The sequence below is a fragment of the Pan troglodytes genome, chromosome 16 (genome assembly GCF_028858775.2).
Source record: "Pan troglodytes isolate AG18354 chromosome 16, NHGRI_mPanTro3-v2.0_pri, whole genome shotgun sequence".
Classification (NCBI taxonomy): domain Eukaryota; kingdom Metazoa; phylum Chordata; class Mammalia; order Primates; family Hominidae; genus Pan; species Pan troglodytes.
In genome coordinates, this window is record NC_072414.2 from 11,595,532 (window position 1) to 11,611,233 (window position 15,702).

Below are 15,702 nucleotides of genomic sequence, written 5' to 3' on the forward strand. Positions count from 1 at the left end.
CACCCAGGCTGGGGTGCAGTGGTGTGATATCGGCTCACTGCAATCTCCACCTCCCAGGTTCAAGCGAATGGTATTTTCTTGATTGTGTGGTTGTTGATGTAGTTGTGGGAGGTTGAGGTTCAATCCCAGGATGCAGCCCCCTCTAGTTGCACTCACTGGGGTTGATGTGAATGTAGATGTGGGCTGATGGCTAAGGCCATACGGGAACTCTGAACATGCGCTATCTTGTCTGATCTCAGAAAGTCTTTGAATTGTAGTGCTGTCTTCGTTTTGCTGTTGAATAGGAAAGCAGGATAGAGTCTCATGTATCCTGGATTTTATACTGCTGTTGTAAGCAGAGTTAGACCTGCTTAGTATGTGATGCTCTTCTGTGGTATGTTTGGCTCCAGTGTTCTCTGGGGTCTAGGAAGGTTTGGCCTTTAAAATTAAGCTACCACTGCTTTACCCAAAATGTTGTTTCACAGCTTTCATCAAATTACCTATCAGGGCAAAGTTTATCCTTGTGAATAACAGAGACAGGAGGTGGCCAGGGGTCCCTGGTGAAACCCTGCCTTCAAGCCTAAAAGCCTGAAGGCTGAAAAACCGGACCGCTGGTCCCAGACGAAGCCCACCATTTCCCCACTGATTCTCTCTGAGTAATGCCCACCTGAGCACTGGGAGGGCGGGGTGGAGCCTCGGGACTTTCCTGCTGTTTGCAGCGGGGAGAAGCCTGGCCTCTTCACTTCCCCTGTGGGGACCTGGGATTCAATCTGTGAGGTGGAGGGCCAGTTAGCAGGACTCCATGTCCCTATGCTGAGTTCTTTTTCTTTTTCCTTTTCACCCAGTAAATTCTGCTCCTAACCCTTCTATGTATCCGTGAGCCTAATCTTTCCTGGTTATGTGACAAGAACCTGGTTTTAGCTGAACTAAGGAGAACGTTCTGCAAAATGAATATGTATGTAAACCGGTGAGTTTGTATTCTTATCTAATGGTTAGAGTTCTGAGGTAAAAGCTATTGGATCTTTGTTTATGGGTGTATGTATGTCTAGATGAGTTTATGTGTATGAACATTTATTTTGTTTTGTGTTGTTTTAACTGGGTACCAAATTGGCTTATAAGTAAAAGAGTGCTCATAAATTCAGTCAGTCCAAGTATTTTTCAAATTCATGTGACTTAAGTAAATATTGAATCAATAAGCTTGCTTTAAGATTATTGATAAAATAAAAATTCAAATGTCTTTGAAATTGTCAGCACACATTTTTGTCCAGATTTTATATTTGTCTGTGCTAGCTATTTTAATGGGTCAGGGTATGGCACAAAAAGGTGTAAGACTGTAAACCCAGGCAAGAACAAAATAATTTTTGTGTGATTTTTAAGTAAGACTAATTTAATGTTGTTGGTTTAATGAAAACAGATGAATCTTCTGAGTTATTGGTGAAAAGATCCATGTATTTCACTTTAAGTTTCTTTCTTAGGTGAACACCTGATATTCACACATTATAAAAATGGTTAACAAGGAAATAATGGCTAGCTCTAATATCTATATTCTTGTAAGTAATCTGAATAAACTGCTAAAAATGAACAAAATATAAATAGGGTAAATGCTGTAGGTGATCTCCTTGTGTAAGTTTAAATATTGCACATGTACCCTAAAACTTAAAGTATAATAAAAAAAAAAAAGAAATTATCTTAGATGCTTGTTGAATGTCTGTGTTATTTTCCATTCAAAAGGATTATGGACTAGGAATGGTAGCTCACACCTGTGATCCCAGCAATTTGGGAGATCAAGGCAGAAGGATTGCTTGACCCTAGGAGTTTCAGACCAGCCTACAACACAGAGGGAACTTGTGTCTACAAAAAATAAAAATAAAAATTAGCTGGGTGTGGCGGCACACACCTGTAGTCCCAGCTACTCGGGAGACTGAGACGGGAGGATCACTTGAGCCCAGGAATTCAAGGCTGCAGTGAGCCATGACACTGTTACTGCACCCAGCCTGAGCAACAGAGTGAATCTGAGAGACAGTCCAAGATCTCTTGCTTCCTAGGTTTTCACTAAAATTTAAGGTTACTAAGAATACGAATTCTAGTTATTATATAATTTTGCATACAAAATGTGCTGAAGAAGATGTGTTCTTATTGAGAAAAATAATTTTGTATAATTCAGAAGTTATCTAAAGGTTGATTCAAGTTATGTACTTGGAAAAGTTATTTATGAAACAAGGAAGAAAGGAACCAGTAAGTATAGGAGAGAGATGTGAAAACAGAAATTGTGGATATTAATATGTATTAGCTGGGGTGGTGACACACACCTGTAGTCCCAGCTACTCAAGAGGCTGAGATGGGAGGATCACTTGAGCCCAGGTGATCCAGGTAGGAAAGGTTATAAGGAAAAGAGAATAATTTTGTATGGGAAGCAGTTTTGTGCAAGAGGTTTTGATTTTGATTCTATAATCTACTTCTTTTTAAAACTTCTCAGATTCATAGCTCAGAAGTGCAACTGTGTTGTGTCTTGCTGCTTTCAGCTTTTATGCTCTACTTGAAAAGGACTGAGATGATCATTCTCTCCAACTTTTTCATCAACTCCTGTAATTATTTTTTTCTGTCAAGTTCTAAGTGCTGTTGTGACCCGATGCTGAAATGTTTATCTTGAGGGTCTAGAAAAGCAAGCCTTTCCTCCAGTATAACTTGATTCTGTACTCAGGAGAATTAAAAAAGCCTCTTTCTTTATGTTTAAATTGTTCATCAGGTTTGACTTTCAGGTTGTCTAAGTGGGCTTCTCATAAGGAGAAGCAATCACACTGCAGAAGGTCTTTCTTTGCCTTCTGGTAACTCGTTGGGCAGCAGATGTAGGGTCTAGTCCTATGGGGCTTAGTGGGTGTTTTTGTGTGTGTGTGGAGATGAGAGATTGTAATAAATAAAGATATAAGACAAAGAGATAAAGAGAAAACAGCTGGGCCCGGGGGACAACTACTGTTAAGATGTGGAGACCGGTAGTGGCCCCGAACGGCTGGGCTCGCTGATATTTATTGTATATAAGACAAGGGGGCAGGGTAAGAAGGGTGAATCTTTTAAGTGGTTGACAAGGTGAAGTAAGTCACGTGATTATAGGATTAGGGGCCCTTTTCTTTTAGGCAGCCGAAGCAGAGAGAGAAGGCAGTATATGTCAGACAGTTTCTATTTTTTTTTGCACTTATAAGAAAGATTAAAGATTTTAAGACTTTTATTTTTTTATCACTATTTATTATGAACTTTGAGGAGGAACCAGGAGTATGGGAGGAACATGAAAGTGGACAAGGAGCGTGACTATTGAAGCACAGTGCTATAGGGAGGGGTTTAGGCCTCTGGATGACTGTGGGCAGGCCTGGATAATATTTAGCCTTTTATAAGAAGTTGGTGGAGTAGAGTTTTTTTACTTTTTTAAGGAAAGGAGACTCTCTTTTGTGGTTTGTTAAGTAATGGGTGCCTTTTTAGACACTGGCGTTATCGCTTGACTAAGGAGCCCACAAGCGGACCTTATGTGGGTGTGACAGAAGGCTCACCTCTTGTTTTTTAGGTCACTTTTTATAATGTCTCTTTAGTACTTGACCCTATATTTGCCTGTTATTTTTACGTTATATTAGTAATGTAACAAAGAGTAATATTAAAAACTAATGATTAATAATGTTTATAATAATGATTGATAATTGTTTATGATCATCTTTATATTTAATTTGTATTATGACTATTTTTATTTTAACTATTTTTTTGTTATATTGAAACAGTTTGTGCCTTTAGTCTCTTGCCTCAGCACCTAGGTAATCCTCTGCCCACAGTAACTGGCCTAAGAAACAGGTTTTACATTTTATCAAGATAATTACTATGTCATTGTTATTAGTTGTTTTTAATCACTTACGAAAACTGAGATTAAAAGGTTTTTACATCCATATAACTTTCTTTGTTGTTTTATAATCTTTGTGCTATTAAATTACTGGGCTTTGATTCCTGGGTCTGAAAAAGGCACCAACTTCTTCTCAATCTTGAACATTGACACAACTCAAAACTTTGCCTTCAGACCAGGGAGAAAGCAACAAACAAAATGAGCTGCTTTTGTGAGACACAGGTTCAGAAATTAATATTATTCCGTCTCTCTAGGCCCAGAGACTGTCATGGAAGATGTAGGTGCATGAGATGTTGAAAGCCAATTTTGAAAGATAATTCAGAGTTTTTCTATGAATTAAACATTAATGTCGAAACCACAATAATGCAAAGCCAGCATCTGGGCCCCTGTATTGGAATAACAGAGTTTTCTTGGAGCACTGATCTGCGCTATTTATTTATTTATTTATTTATTTATTTATTTATTTATTTTGAGATAAGGTCTCATTCTGTCTGCCCAGGCTGGAGTGCAGTGGCACAATCCTGGCTCACTGCAGCCTTGACATCGCAGGCTCAAGTGATCATCCCACCTTAGCCTCTTGAGTGGCTGGGATTACAGGCATATACCACCAGGCCCAGCTAATTTTGTCCAAGCTGGTCTCAAACTCCTGGGCTCAAGTAATCCTCCTGCCTTGGCTTCCCAGAATGTCAGTATGAAAGGCATGAGCCACCAGAGCAGACCTGATCTATTTAATATAAAATTGTAAAATGTTATAAAAGGTTTATGGCAAATTTACCTTATGGTCAAACTGATTAAAATTAGATAGATATATTTATAAATTTGTATTAAAATTAGCTTTAACACTAATAATATACAAAGAATGTATAGAAAACAAAACAACAAAATTGTTTTTTTCTTTTGAACAAAGTTTTCATGTAATATTAGTAAGAAATAATGAAAGATTTTTGTTTAACTTTTGAGTAAACATCAGGAAAAAAAGGAGAGAGAGAGAGACTGAGTTGGTTTCATGCTGTCTTTATTAGGGCTTACTGTTTGGGAAACTATCAAAGAGTAAAAGTGTGTTTTTAAATATTTTGTCATTTTGGCTAAATGAATGACTATTAGGTAGTGACCTATGATCCTATTTTGTGATATCAAGTGTTTTAAACATTTGATATTTGACAAACTTTTCAAAAGCAAAATTTCAAGTTCTAACTTCAGTCTTTCTGACCTCAAACTAACTTTTTAGATATTATGGCCTCCTGAAGTCCAAGAGGCTTACGCAGTATGTTAAAATTATATAGGAAGCATTGTCATGTAGGAAATGGTGTTTAACTTTCCTTCGGTTATATTTATATAAATGTGTTAGAAATGTGTTCCAAAATTGCATGAGATTCCTAAAATTCTGATATGTCTTAGTTTATGTTATCATTAATAATTATGATTATTATGATAAATTGTTGTATGCTGCAGAAATAACCACATTTCCTTGTCAATTTGTTACCAGTGCAACTCTGATGAAGTAGCTGGGAAAGTTCTTTTTCTTACTGTTTTTCTTTAGTGCCTTATTTATAGGCACAGTTATTTCAAGAAATCAGATGGTGCCAGAGCTTCATAACCATTAACCAGATACCAGAGGGAGATAAGACCCCAAACCTGTCCAAGCTGGAACAGAAGACCCCCTAGTTGCCTTTAAAGCATTAACATATTATTATAATGCTAAAGTTCTCTCTCCTGCAAAAAAAACCCTCCATTGTATATTTAAGTTGTATGGGCCGGGCACAGTGGCTCACGCCTGTAATCCCAGCACTTTGGGAGGGCAAGGCAGGTGGATCACCTAAGGTCAGGAGTTCAAGATCACCCTGGCCAACATAGTGAAACACCGTCTTTACTAAAAGTACAAAAATTAGTCGGGGTGTGGTAGCAGGTGCCTGTAATCCCAGCTACTCGGGAGGCTGAGGCAGGAGAATCACTTGAACCCGGGAGGCGGAAGTTGCAGTGAGCCGAGATTGCACCACTGCACTCCAGCCTGAGTGACAGAGCAAGACTGCGTCTTAAAAAAACAAAAAAAAAGATGTATGCTTATGAATGAAGCCTGTGGGTCTGGACTCCAACCCCAAACGTGCTTACATTCCTCTCCTTCTCTGTACCCAGTCCTTAAAAAACCCTTGTCTTCTATTGTTCTGGAGAAGGGGCATGTAGAGTGAGAGCTTGTCTCCTCTCTTCCTGGCCAGAAATAAAAACCGCTTGCCTTTGTTTCTAATTGGGTGTTCTTTCTTTGTGATACAAAGTAGGGAAAGAACTCACTTTAACAGTGACAATTTCTGGATGCTTGTCCAGGATGGCCATGGCCTCCCTCAGCTGGGGACTGAGTGGCACCTCCTAACCAGTGACTCCCAGCAGCTGGAGCAGTGGGAAGTAGCAGCTTATCTTGGGCCAACACCCAGGTCAAATTGTCATGGCTTGGAGTGTCTGCTGGGAGTGTCTGCAGGTGGGGCTTGAGCCCATGACCATGCTACTCTGTATCCAAGCCCATCACCCTGTCAGTCCTCTCCTCATCAGGCCAGTGGCCACAACCCTGAGAGGACTGCGATAGCTGGTAACATGGGCATTTATCAAATTGGGAAAAGGCATCAGGAAAGGGCAAATCTCACTTTTGGGGCATTGGAAGATATCTCCATTGTGAGGTTTATGGATCACATTCTGGGAATTGAAAGAAATACCCATGGTTTAATTGAGGCATCTAGGGAAGACCATCTGAAACAGATGGACCAGACTGGGAGACTGGGGATGCCTGATTGGACCTCAGGAAAGTGCCAGGCATGCCTGAGCTCAGTGGTATTAGTCCTGTGCATGGTTTAAATGGTCTTTCTTCTCTTTTTCTGTCTCTGCTGCTGCAGCCTCTGCCTCCTGGTGCCTGTGTCCCACTGCTTCAACCACTGCCATGCCTGCCTTCCTGCCGCTGCCCATGGCTGTGCTCTCTACCCTGCCTACTCACCTCTCTTCCCTTGCTTTGGCCTATCATCACCCTGTCTGTAAAGCAATACATTTTTTCTTCCTTCCCATTTTTTCCTTCCTTCCCTCAACACCCTCAAGGACGACTTATCCCCTCCACATTGCAGCTTCTCTCACTGAGGCAGGGATACTCCAAATTCCCGTCTGCACTGGCAAACATGCCCTGGGCCCCCTTAGTTAGGCTTGCCTTATTTGGAGAAGATCTGCAGTGGTATCTGCGGCCCAAGGTAGCCCAAGGCCTAGGAATCATCTGGAAACTTCATACAGCATGGAGACCCCAATCCTCAGGAGAAGTGGAAAGAGCCAACGAAAGCTTAAAGAGAACCCTGGCTAAACTGTACCAAGAAACAGGAAAACTCACTCTCTTACTCATGGCTCTTCGTAGAATGAGGACTGCCCCAAAAGGCGAACTTAGAAACTGAGTACATTTGAACTGATGTGTGGGCGACCAATCCCAGAGGCAGCCACAGGGAAGGGGCTGAGTCCACAGGAACAGGAACAACTAAAATATGCATTACATATCGGGGAGGTGGCCTATGTTTTTGAAGCTTACAGAAACTAGGCTTCTCTGTCATTGACAGATCTGGTTCTGCATCCTTATGTCCATGGAGATTGGGCGTATCTGAAAACCTGGAAGGTCCAAAGCCCAGAGAGGCAATTAGGTCCAAAACGGATGCGACCATACTTAGTGACTGTGACCACACATTCTGCCTTAAAACTTAAGGGCGTCACCCCACAGATTCACCACACGTGAGTGAAACAGGTGGATGCACCAGTGCAGGAAACTCCCTCGTACTGGGCTGTACTGGGCTGAACCCATCTTGGATTTAAAATTGCTGTTCTGAAAACCCGACCTGGACTCCCAAAAGATAAGAATACTTAGACCCATCTAAAGAGGTCACTGCTACAAAACTTACACGTCTCTACCTTCCAGGAGAGTTCTTGCTGTCACTTTTGTGCTGTCTGCTTCTGATTGCATTAGGACTTGTTCTGTAGTCCACACAGGTGGTCCCTGGCTTAGGGCTCTGTTTCCTTTTATATTGGAACATCTTGACCATGCTAGTCCTGATTGATATCCCTCTGGCATCTTGATAAAACACTGCATATACCTCAACCACACTCCCTCAAGCACTCCCTGAAAGCCCCATGGTGTTTCCTTAAACTAGTGACCCTTCGCCTAATACCATCCTCATCTCTGAGCCACCTCTGAGTGCTTAGTCTAGATAAATACAAATGTATTCTTTCTTTTTTTCTTATGCTGTTTGGTGATTTTGATCTCAGCAGCCAAAGAACTCTGGGGCACAAAGGCAATAGTCAACTTCTCCCACATTATAGCCAGCCAGAACAATCCGTCTTAATGCCGGACATATCACAGGCACCTCCAGACTTGAGGAACATTGCACACTGTGTGTCCTTGGGGAGGTGATTTCAACCTTACACAGGTGCCATGAAAATCTAAAGTCCAACCCGCACCTGTTCTGCACACCTGAGCAATTCCCTGTCTATGGGTTGCATGTTTCTTACTCCAAGAGTCAAAGACTCATATAGTCCAGCACCCACCTCAGGCAACAAGGGATACTGGGGACTCCACTACCCACCTCCAGCAATAGCTTCAGTAATAAAAATAAATTTTACCTGGACTCAAAAAGGCCCCCTGTGCCCTCATTGTCAGAAGATTCACCCTCCCCTTCAGGGCTCTTAATTACTTCACTGGCTAAACTTCTGCATTCCCACAAGGGTGTGTGCATCCGCAGGGTGTGCGTTCATTTGTGGCTCTCCCCACCACCACCTCCCTAATAGCTCCTCTGCTGCTACCTTTTCTTTTCCATTGCTAGTGGTAGTTCACCCTTGTGTAGATAATATAATACACACAGGACAATATATAATAGGTGTTTTGGGACCCAATGGAATAACCATTCATACCAAAACCTGCCATTGCAATTAAGTCTAAGAGGGCTCTTGGGCTGATCCTGGTAGGTATAGTACTTGCTGTACGGTTGGCTGCCCCTTGAGGGGCTTCGCCTGTCATGAGGCTACCCTAAGAAATATAACCCAGTCAAAAAAATCTCACAGGTAATACCAGGAAGGCTCTTCAAAATATACAGCCTTCTTTCAATTCACTGGCCAGTGTAGTACTGGACAATCAGTTGGCCTTAGACTATCTACTAGCAAAACAATAAGAAGTATGTGTGATCACCAATACCTCCTGTTGCACCTGAGTAAACACCTCTGGGGAGATAGAAGTTAATATAATGGAAATGTTTAAACAAGCAGAATGGCTCTACTCCTTTGGGGTAACCAAGATTAGCTCTAACGACACCTGGAATGCAGTAAAAGGTGTCCTTTACCTACTGGTGATGATCATACTTTTACTGCTTTTTGGCCCTGTATTCTTAACCTTTCAGTAATCTTTATCCGCAAGGAAGTGGAAGCAATCAAGCTACAAAGGGTAATCAAGAAGGGATCTTGGCAATTAGGGTTGCAGCCTGGTGATAATCAGACCTACCTTAGAATAGCAAAGGAAGAGTTTTTCTCCTCTAACTTATGAAATGACAATGCCTATACACAGCAGAAAGCAGTTCTAGAAGATGGACCCCACCCCTCAGCAGCCATCAAGAATGAGGAGCAAACAGAGGAGGGATTTTGTATCTAGGGCAACCCTGATGAAATAACTTGGGAAGACTCTTTTTCTTACTGATTTTCTTTAGTCCCTTACTTATAGGCATAGCAGCTTAAGAACCCAGTGGGCCTGGGATGGTGCCAGAACGTCATGACCACTGACCAGCTACCAGAGGGAGGTAAGACCCCCAAAGCACCCAAGCTGGAACAGATGATCCTAGTTGCCTTCAGATCATTAAAATATTATAATGCCAAAATTCTGCACCATCCACCCCCCCGCCGCCCGCAACACACACACACAAAAGAAAATCTCCACTATTTTATGTACATGGGTTGTATGAAGATGTATGTTTATGAACTGAGCCTGTGGGTCTGGAGTCCCACCCTGCACATGCTAACATTCCTCTCCCTCCCTGTATGCAGTCCTTTAAAACCCCATGCCTTCTGTTGTTCAGGGAGAAGCTGCATTCGGAGCAAGAGTTCACCTTCTCCCTTCCTGGCCAGGAATAAAACATGCTTCACTTTGTTTCCAGCTGGGTGTTCATTCTTTGCAACTGGTACAAAGTAAGGAAAGATCCCAAGTTACCAGTGACAAGTTGTCTTTATGACTGTCTTAAGACATCTGTCTTCCACAATTATTGTTTTACTTTGATTCTTCTCAAAAAGCAGCTTACAATCAGCTACAGTCCAAAACTTACTGCTGTAGGGGGGTTCATGGAAAGGACTTTTGAATACAGGTTTCTGATTACTTTGGAGATTGTGCCATTGGACTAGAGAGAAAGCATGCAGGACTCTAATTAAAAGGCTGATGTGTACGTAAAGACTGCTAACCCAGTATGAAGCAGAACAAGAGTTAATTGCATGGACTGAACTAATAGAGGACTGAAATAATTTTTATGGTTTTTTTTGTTTGAAAGATTGCCAGTTCTTTTTGTTCTGTTTTTTAGAGTAAAGAAAACTTTTTCTTTTGAGCTATTTATAGTGTTTAACAACTAATAGAGTATACTCTTGTAAACAAAATTTGAAGTATTTTTTTTCTCTCCAGCTGATTTCTCCAGATTTTGGAAATTATTTACAAGTATTCTCAATTTATGGCAATATGGTTATTTGTATAAGTTAAATAAGAATCTGTTTTATTTTATAACAGGTCACAATTGGAGACACTGATTGTTTTACCAAGGCTTGGACTGGAATAACATATTTTCAGATATGAGCAGAATGCTTTGAGAAACTGAAGTTGACTTATGGAGCCGATAAAAGCTTCTTGAAAAGCCTGGCCTTATACCTTGTCTATACAGTTCCTTCGCAGGCTTTCTGACCTGTGGAAAACAAAGAATGCCACTTTCTGACAGTATCAGGAACCTCCTGTTATTTTGAGACCTCAAGAAGACAGGAATTCACCCAATTTATATAGGTATCTGCAGGCACAGATAAATCTGTTAGAAATGCTTGTTCCCTGGTGCCGTTAAGAAATAGCACTTGAACATAAATTTAATTTCCTCAGCAAGGCCATTTTTACTTTCTGCAGAAAGGGTACACTCGCCAGCAGTTTTGCCACGAGAGTGCACAGAGCAAAGGAGACAGGGTCATTTATACCCTGATGCGTCCACCCTACTGCTGTGTCTGGTTTCCATTGGCTGGAACAGGACCTCACATTCTGTATTTGTCCCGACTGGCTAGCAACTTAGAACTTTTTAAAAGAGGCAAAGGCAGAGGAGAACAAAGGAAGGAGGAAGTAACTTGTGGAATCCGGAGAAAGGTAAAAACACCTTCAAATAAGGAAGAGGAACAGGCTATGACCTAATGCTTGCTTGGACCAGTATAAGCATGCCAGGGCAAATATTTAGGCTAAATTGTGGGTGCTAAGAACATGAAGTACATTGATTTCTTTATTACGGCTAGCAGATATTTAAGAATATTAGCACAGTCGTGAATACATTTTGCTTCTAAGAGAAGTTACCATTTATTCCTAATTAGATGGGGAGGAAAGTCTTTGAAGAGGAACCTCTACTTTACTTTTTATAAATCCTCGGCTGTGCTTGAAAGGCCTTTAAAATCCAAATCAGAGCTACCTTAGGAAAATTTCCAGCAAAGCCAATTTGTAAGAGCCTACAATAATTCTTGCTGCACGTTGTACAAATAATCTGGTCAAATATAAGACTAAAACTTACTTTGTAAATAAATTGGTCCCACTATGATTTGTCATTGTTAAAAATGGAGGACTAAGGAAAGAAAAATTATGTTTCAGAAGAAAGCTGTAGTACACCTGTTATTGGATTAACCTTTGACTCCTGAGTGGCAATGTGGTCATCCATGGTGTGGAGCTGCAGCTGTGCTGCATTCAGTTATTAAAGGTAAAAGTTACCAATGGAATTCTGAGATGGATTCAAGTCCTGGGGAGTTGATTCACTGGATGCATAATGAAACGCAAACTTAATAGGGAAAAGTGAAATATTCAATCCCTTTGTTATTATTATCTATAACAGCTAAAATAAATGTAAGAGAGTGCTGAGTTGGATCTAAAAGCTAGGCCAAACTCAGACCTGGGTCTGTCTGAGCTCAGATCACCAGCTTTAAGGCTACCCACAAAAAGGGAAAATTATGCCAGGCAACCAAAAAGTATCTCTAAGACCTGTGGTTTCCAAGAAGTATCTCTGAGACCTATGGTTTCCAATGTGAGGAAAGGGCAGAACCAATTAACTACTGAAACCAGAGGGTATAATGTGAAGGAATTGTTCCATTTTACAGATTGGTATCGACAGCTTCCTGAAGACCCTTTACTACAGAGGATTGTGAAAGTAACTAATTTAGGAGCAATGTCTTTGGTTTTAAATGCTGCAGAATTGCAAAGCGTTTTTTTGGTTCATCTAGGACCCACGGCTCACTACTGAACAATTGCAGATGGGTATATGTAATTCAGACACACAGAGGGTTATTCCTGAGAGAACAGCCAGGCTGGTGGACTGGATAAAAGCCACTGCAAGATCTGTTTACTCTGAGAGGAGGGAACCTATCAAAGCCAAGTGGACAGCCCAGATGAAGCAGCTGATATGCTTCATATGCAAATCCTTGGGACTGGCTTTATAATGACAGGGATATTAACCTTATGTTTTGGAAATAAATTAACTAGTCTGAGTTTGCTTCCAACAGGTTCTAGTTCAAGTTAGCTGGTGTTAAGCCATAAATTCACCATACTCAGGTAAAACCAGTCCCTCTGGGGTCCCTCCAAGGGAAACAGTCATGGTCTTTTGAACCCTTAAAGACAGCCTTAAGTTAGCATTCAAAGCCCAAAGACCCAAAATAAGAAATCATTAAGGGACCACACACTTTCAGTTCATTATTGTTCTCCCCTAAAGGATAAACCATAGCTGTCTGAAAGTGGATGTGATGAATCAGGAATTCTTTTCGGGAGGCTTAGGTTTGTTCTCTTGGGTTCCCCAAGTGTGTGTGTATGTGTGTTTAATTATGGTTCTTCAGCAAGCTGGATGCTAACCAGGTACTACATTTTCATTCCTCATCACTATCCCATGATGCCCCTCCTCAGCATGAGGCAGAGAGAAGGATCGACAACAGGGTTCCTGACATTGAGGGACAGATAAAGGTGGGGGACTATAACCAGCCCTATTATCCCATATAACTGATATTTATGGGGTTTTTGGAATAAACAGAAATTGACCCTCTCTAGTCTTAAAATTTGAAACTTACATTTGTCTTACTGACTTCCTTCCTTAGGAAACAAACCCTCTGGCAAGGAACTGAAATTCATCAGACCACCACATCCAATGAGACACCAGACCCCTCATCCATCATGATTGTTTCCTTACCCCTCTCTAATTCCTGTGTTTCCACGTTTCCCACTCCATAACCTCCTCAGTTTTACTTGGTTGGGGAGACGGATTTGACTTCATCTCCCATATTCCCCAGGTTCAGCACTTGATTAAAGCCTTCTTCCTGGCAATAGTTGTTGCCCCAGCAATTGGCATTCTGTATGGCGAGCAGCAGGACCTAGACTGAACTGTGGTATTTTGATAAAAGTTCTGTTTCTCTGAAGAATCCTGAGAATGTAGGTTCTGATTCTGGTTCTCTGGAGAATCCTAATACAATCACCATGCCTAGCAGCATAGCTGGAACATTCAATACCTTCTGGATCATTCAACTACAGGGAGTTTTAATTAACCCAGGAGGCCCAGTTAGTATTCTCTGAAACCCATTACCACATTTTTGTCAAAGCCATACTTCCATGGGCTGCTCCCAGCTAATAACTAAATGTGACCAGGCCTATTTCTGAGAGATATAAAACTCCAGTAATGGCAGACTATGGCTTAGGGATGGCCTTGCTGAGCCTCTACTAGATTACATAGCAGTGCTTCTATCCTGCCTGCCTTCTGTCTCTCCTTCATGCAGAAACAGACATGCAGTGTGGTCCAAAGTATATCAAAGCCTTTCTGGCGTGCTCCCCATTTTCTCTCATGGGAATGCCCTCAAGTAAAATCCTTGCTCATTTAATCCTGTCTTGGTGTCTGCTTCTCAGAATACCCAAATTATTACCCCTAGTTAAGAATTTGGGCAATATGTTGAAAGAGACAATATTCAAAGAAATAAGCAAAGCCACAGTTAAAGAGACTAAACCACTGGACCAGGAAACAAGGAAGCAGAGCAAGGAGAGTGCTGTTGTATGAATTTGAGGAACTAGGCATAGTGCAGGCAGCAGAACAAGTAACCCCTTGTTTACAGGAAGATGAGATGGATAGATAAGACCAGCTGGATCTGGCAGTCTTCTATTCCCAGCAACTCGGCGCTTCTCTTGTGTCTGGCCCATCTACAATGAAGAAAATGTGCTTTTCTCCAAGCAGCTTTTTGTAGGCAGATTCTTCCCCACAACACCCTCCAGATCAAAAGGGTAGCAGGAAAGGAGGAGGAAGTCAACTTAGGTGTTCTGAATATAGATAACCCAAGTTCAGATCCTGGCTCCACAACTTTCTCAGTGTGGGATTGACATTGAGCATTGAGAAGTTAAGAGTTTCTTGGCCGGGCGCGGTGGCTCACGCCTGTAATCCCAGCAGGTGAGGCCGAGGTGGGCGGATCACCTGAGGTCAGGAGATTGAGACCAGCCTGGCCAATGTGGCAAAACCCCGTCTCTACTAAAAATACAAAAAATTAGCCGGGCATGGTGGTGCATGCCTGTAATCCCAGCTACTCGGGAGACTGAGCCAGGAGAATTGCTTGAACCCAGGAGGCAGAGGTTGCAGTGAGCCGAGATCACGCCACTGCACTCCAGCCTGAGCAACAGAGCAAGACTCAGTCTCAAAACAAAACAAAACAAACAAACAAAAAAAGATTCTTAACTAGCATATTGTTCTGAGTGATGTTATAAGAATTAGATTATCCTTATCAACTCATCTGCACATTGCCTACTACACAGTAAACTTATGAGATCTATTTTTATCAGAGAGGTCATCTGGAATTCAGAGCTTTTGGCTTCATCTTCCCTTTTTTGTCTACTGTCATACCATGAGAAGTGACTTTTCTCCAATGATGAGTGTAGGCGTCTAAACATGACAATTAGGTCCACTGTATTCATTGTGTCATCCAAATATAACAGTATTTTTAAATAAGTGACTACTGCATATGTTAAAAATATCTGCTAAGTTTGTAGGCTCATGGATTTCCCGTAATTGTTTTGTCATTTTTTTCTTTTTCTTTTTTTTTTTTTGGTGGGGGTGTTGTTTTTTGAGAAGGAGTTTTGTTCTTGTTGCCCAGGCTGGAGTGCAATGGGACAATTTTGGCTCACTGCAATCTCTGCCTCCAGCGTTCAAGTGATTCTCCTGCCTCAGCCTCCCAAGTAGCTGGAATTACAGGCATGTGCCACCGTGCACAGCTAATTTTTTTGTATTTCGTGAGACAGGGTTTCACCATGTTGGTCAGGCTGGTCTCGAACTCCTGACCTCAGGTGATCCACTCACCTCGGCTTCCCAAAGTGCTGGGATTACAGGTGTGAGCTACCATGCCCGGCCGTTTTGTCATTTTTTCTTTGTATATTCTGAGGCTATGTAATTATGTGGATAAAAATTTAAAATTCTCTTAAATTTCTGAGTCATTGATTGTTTTTTCATTTTCTCTACTAATACCTGTGCCTTAAAATTCACTTTGTCGGTGACAGCGCAAGACTCTGTCTCAAAAAAAAAAAAAAAATCACTTTGTCAAATATAAGTAAATTTAGAAAATCTTTCTTT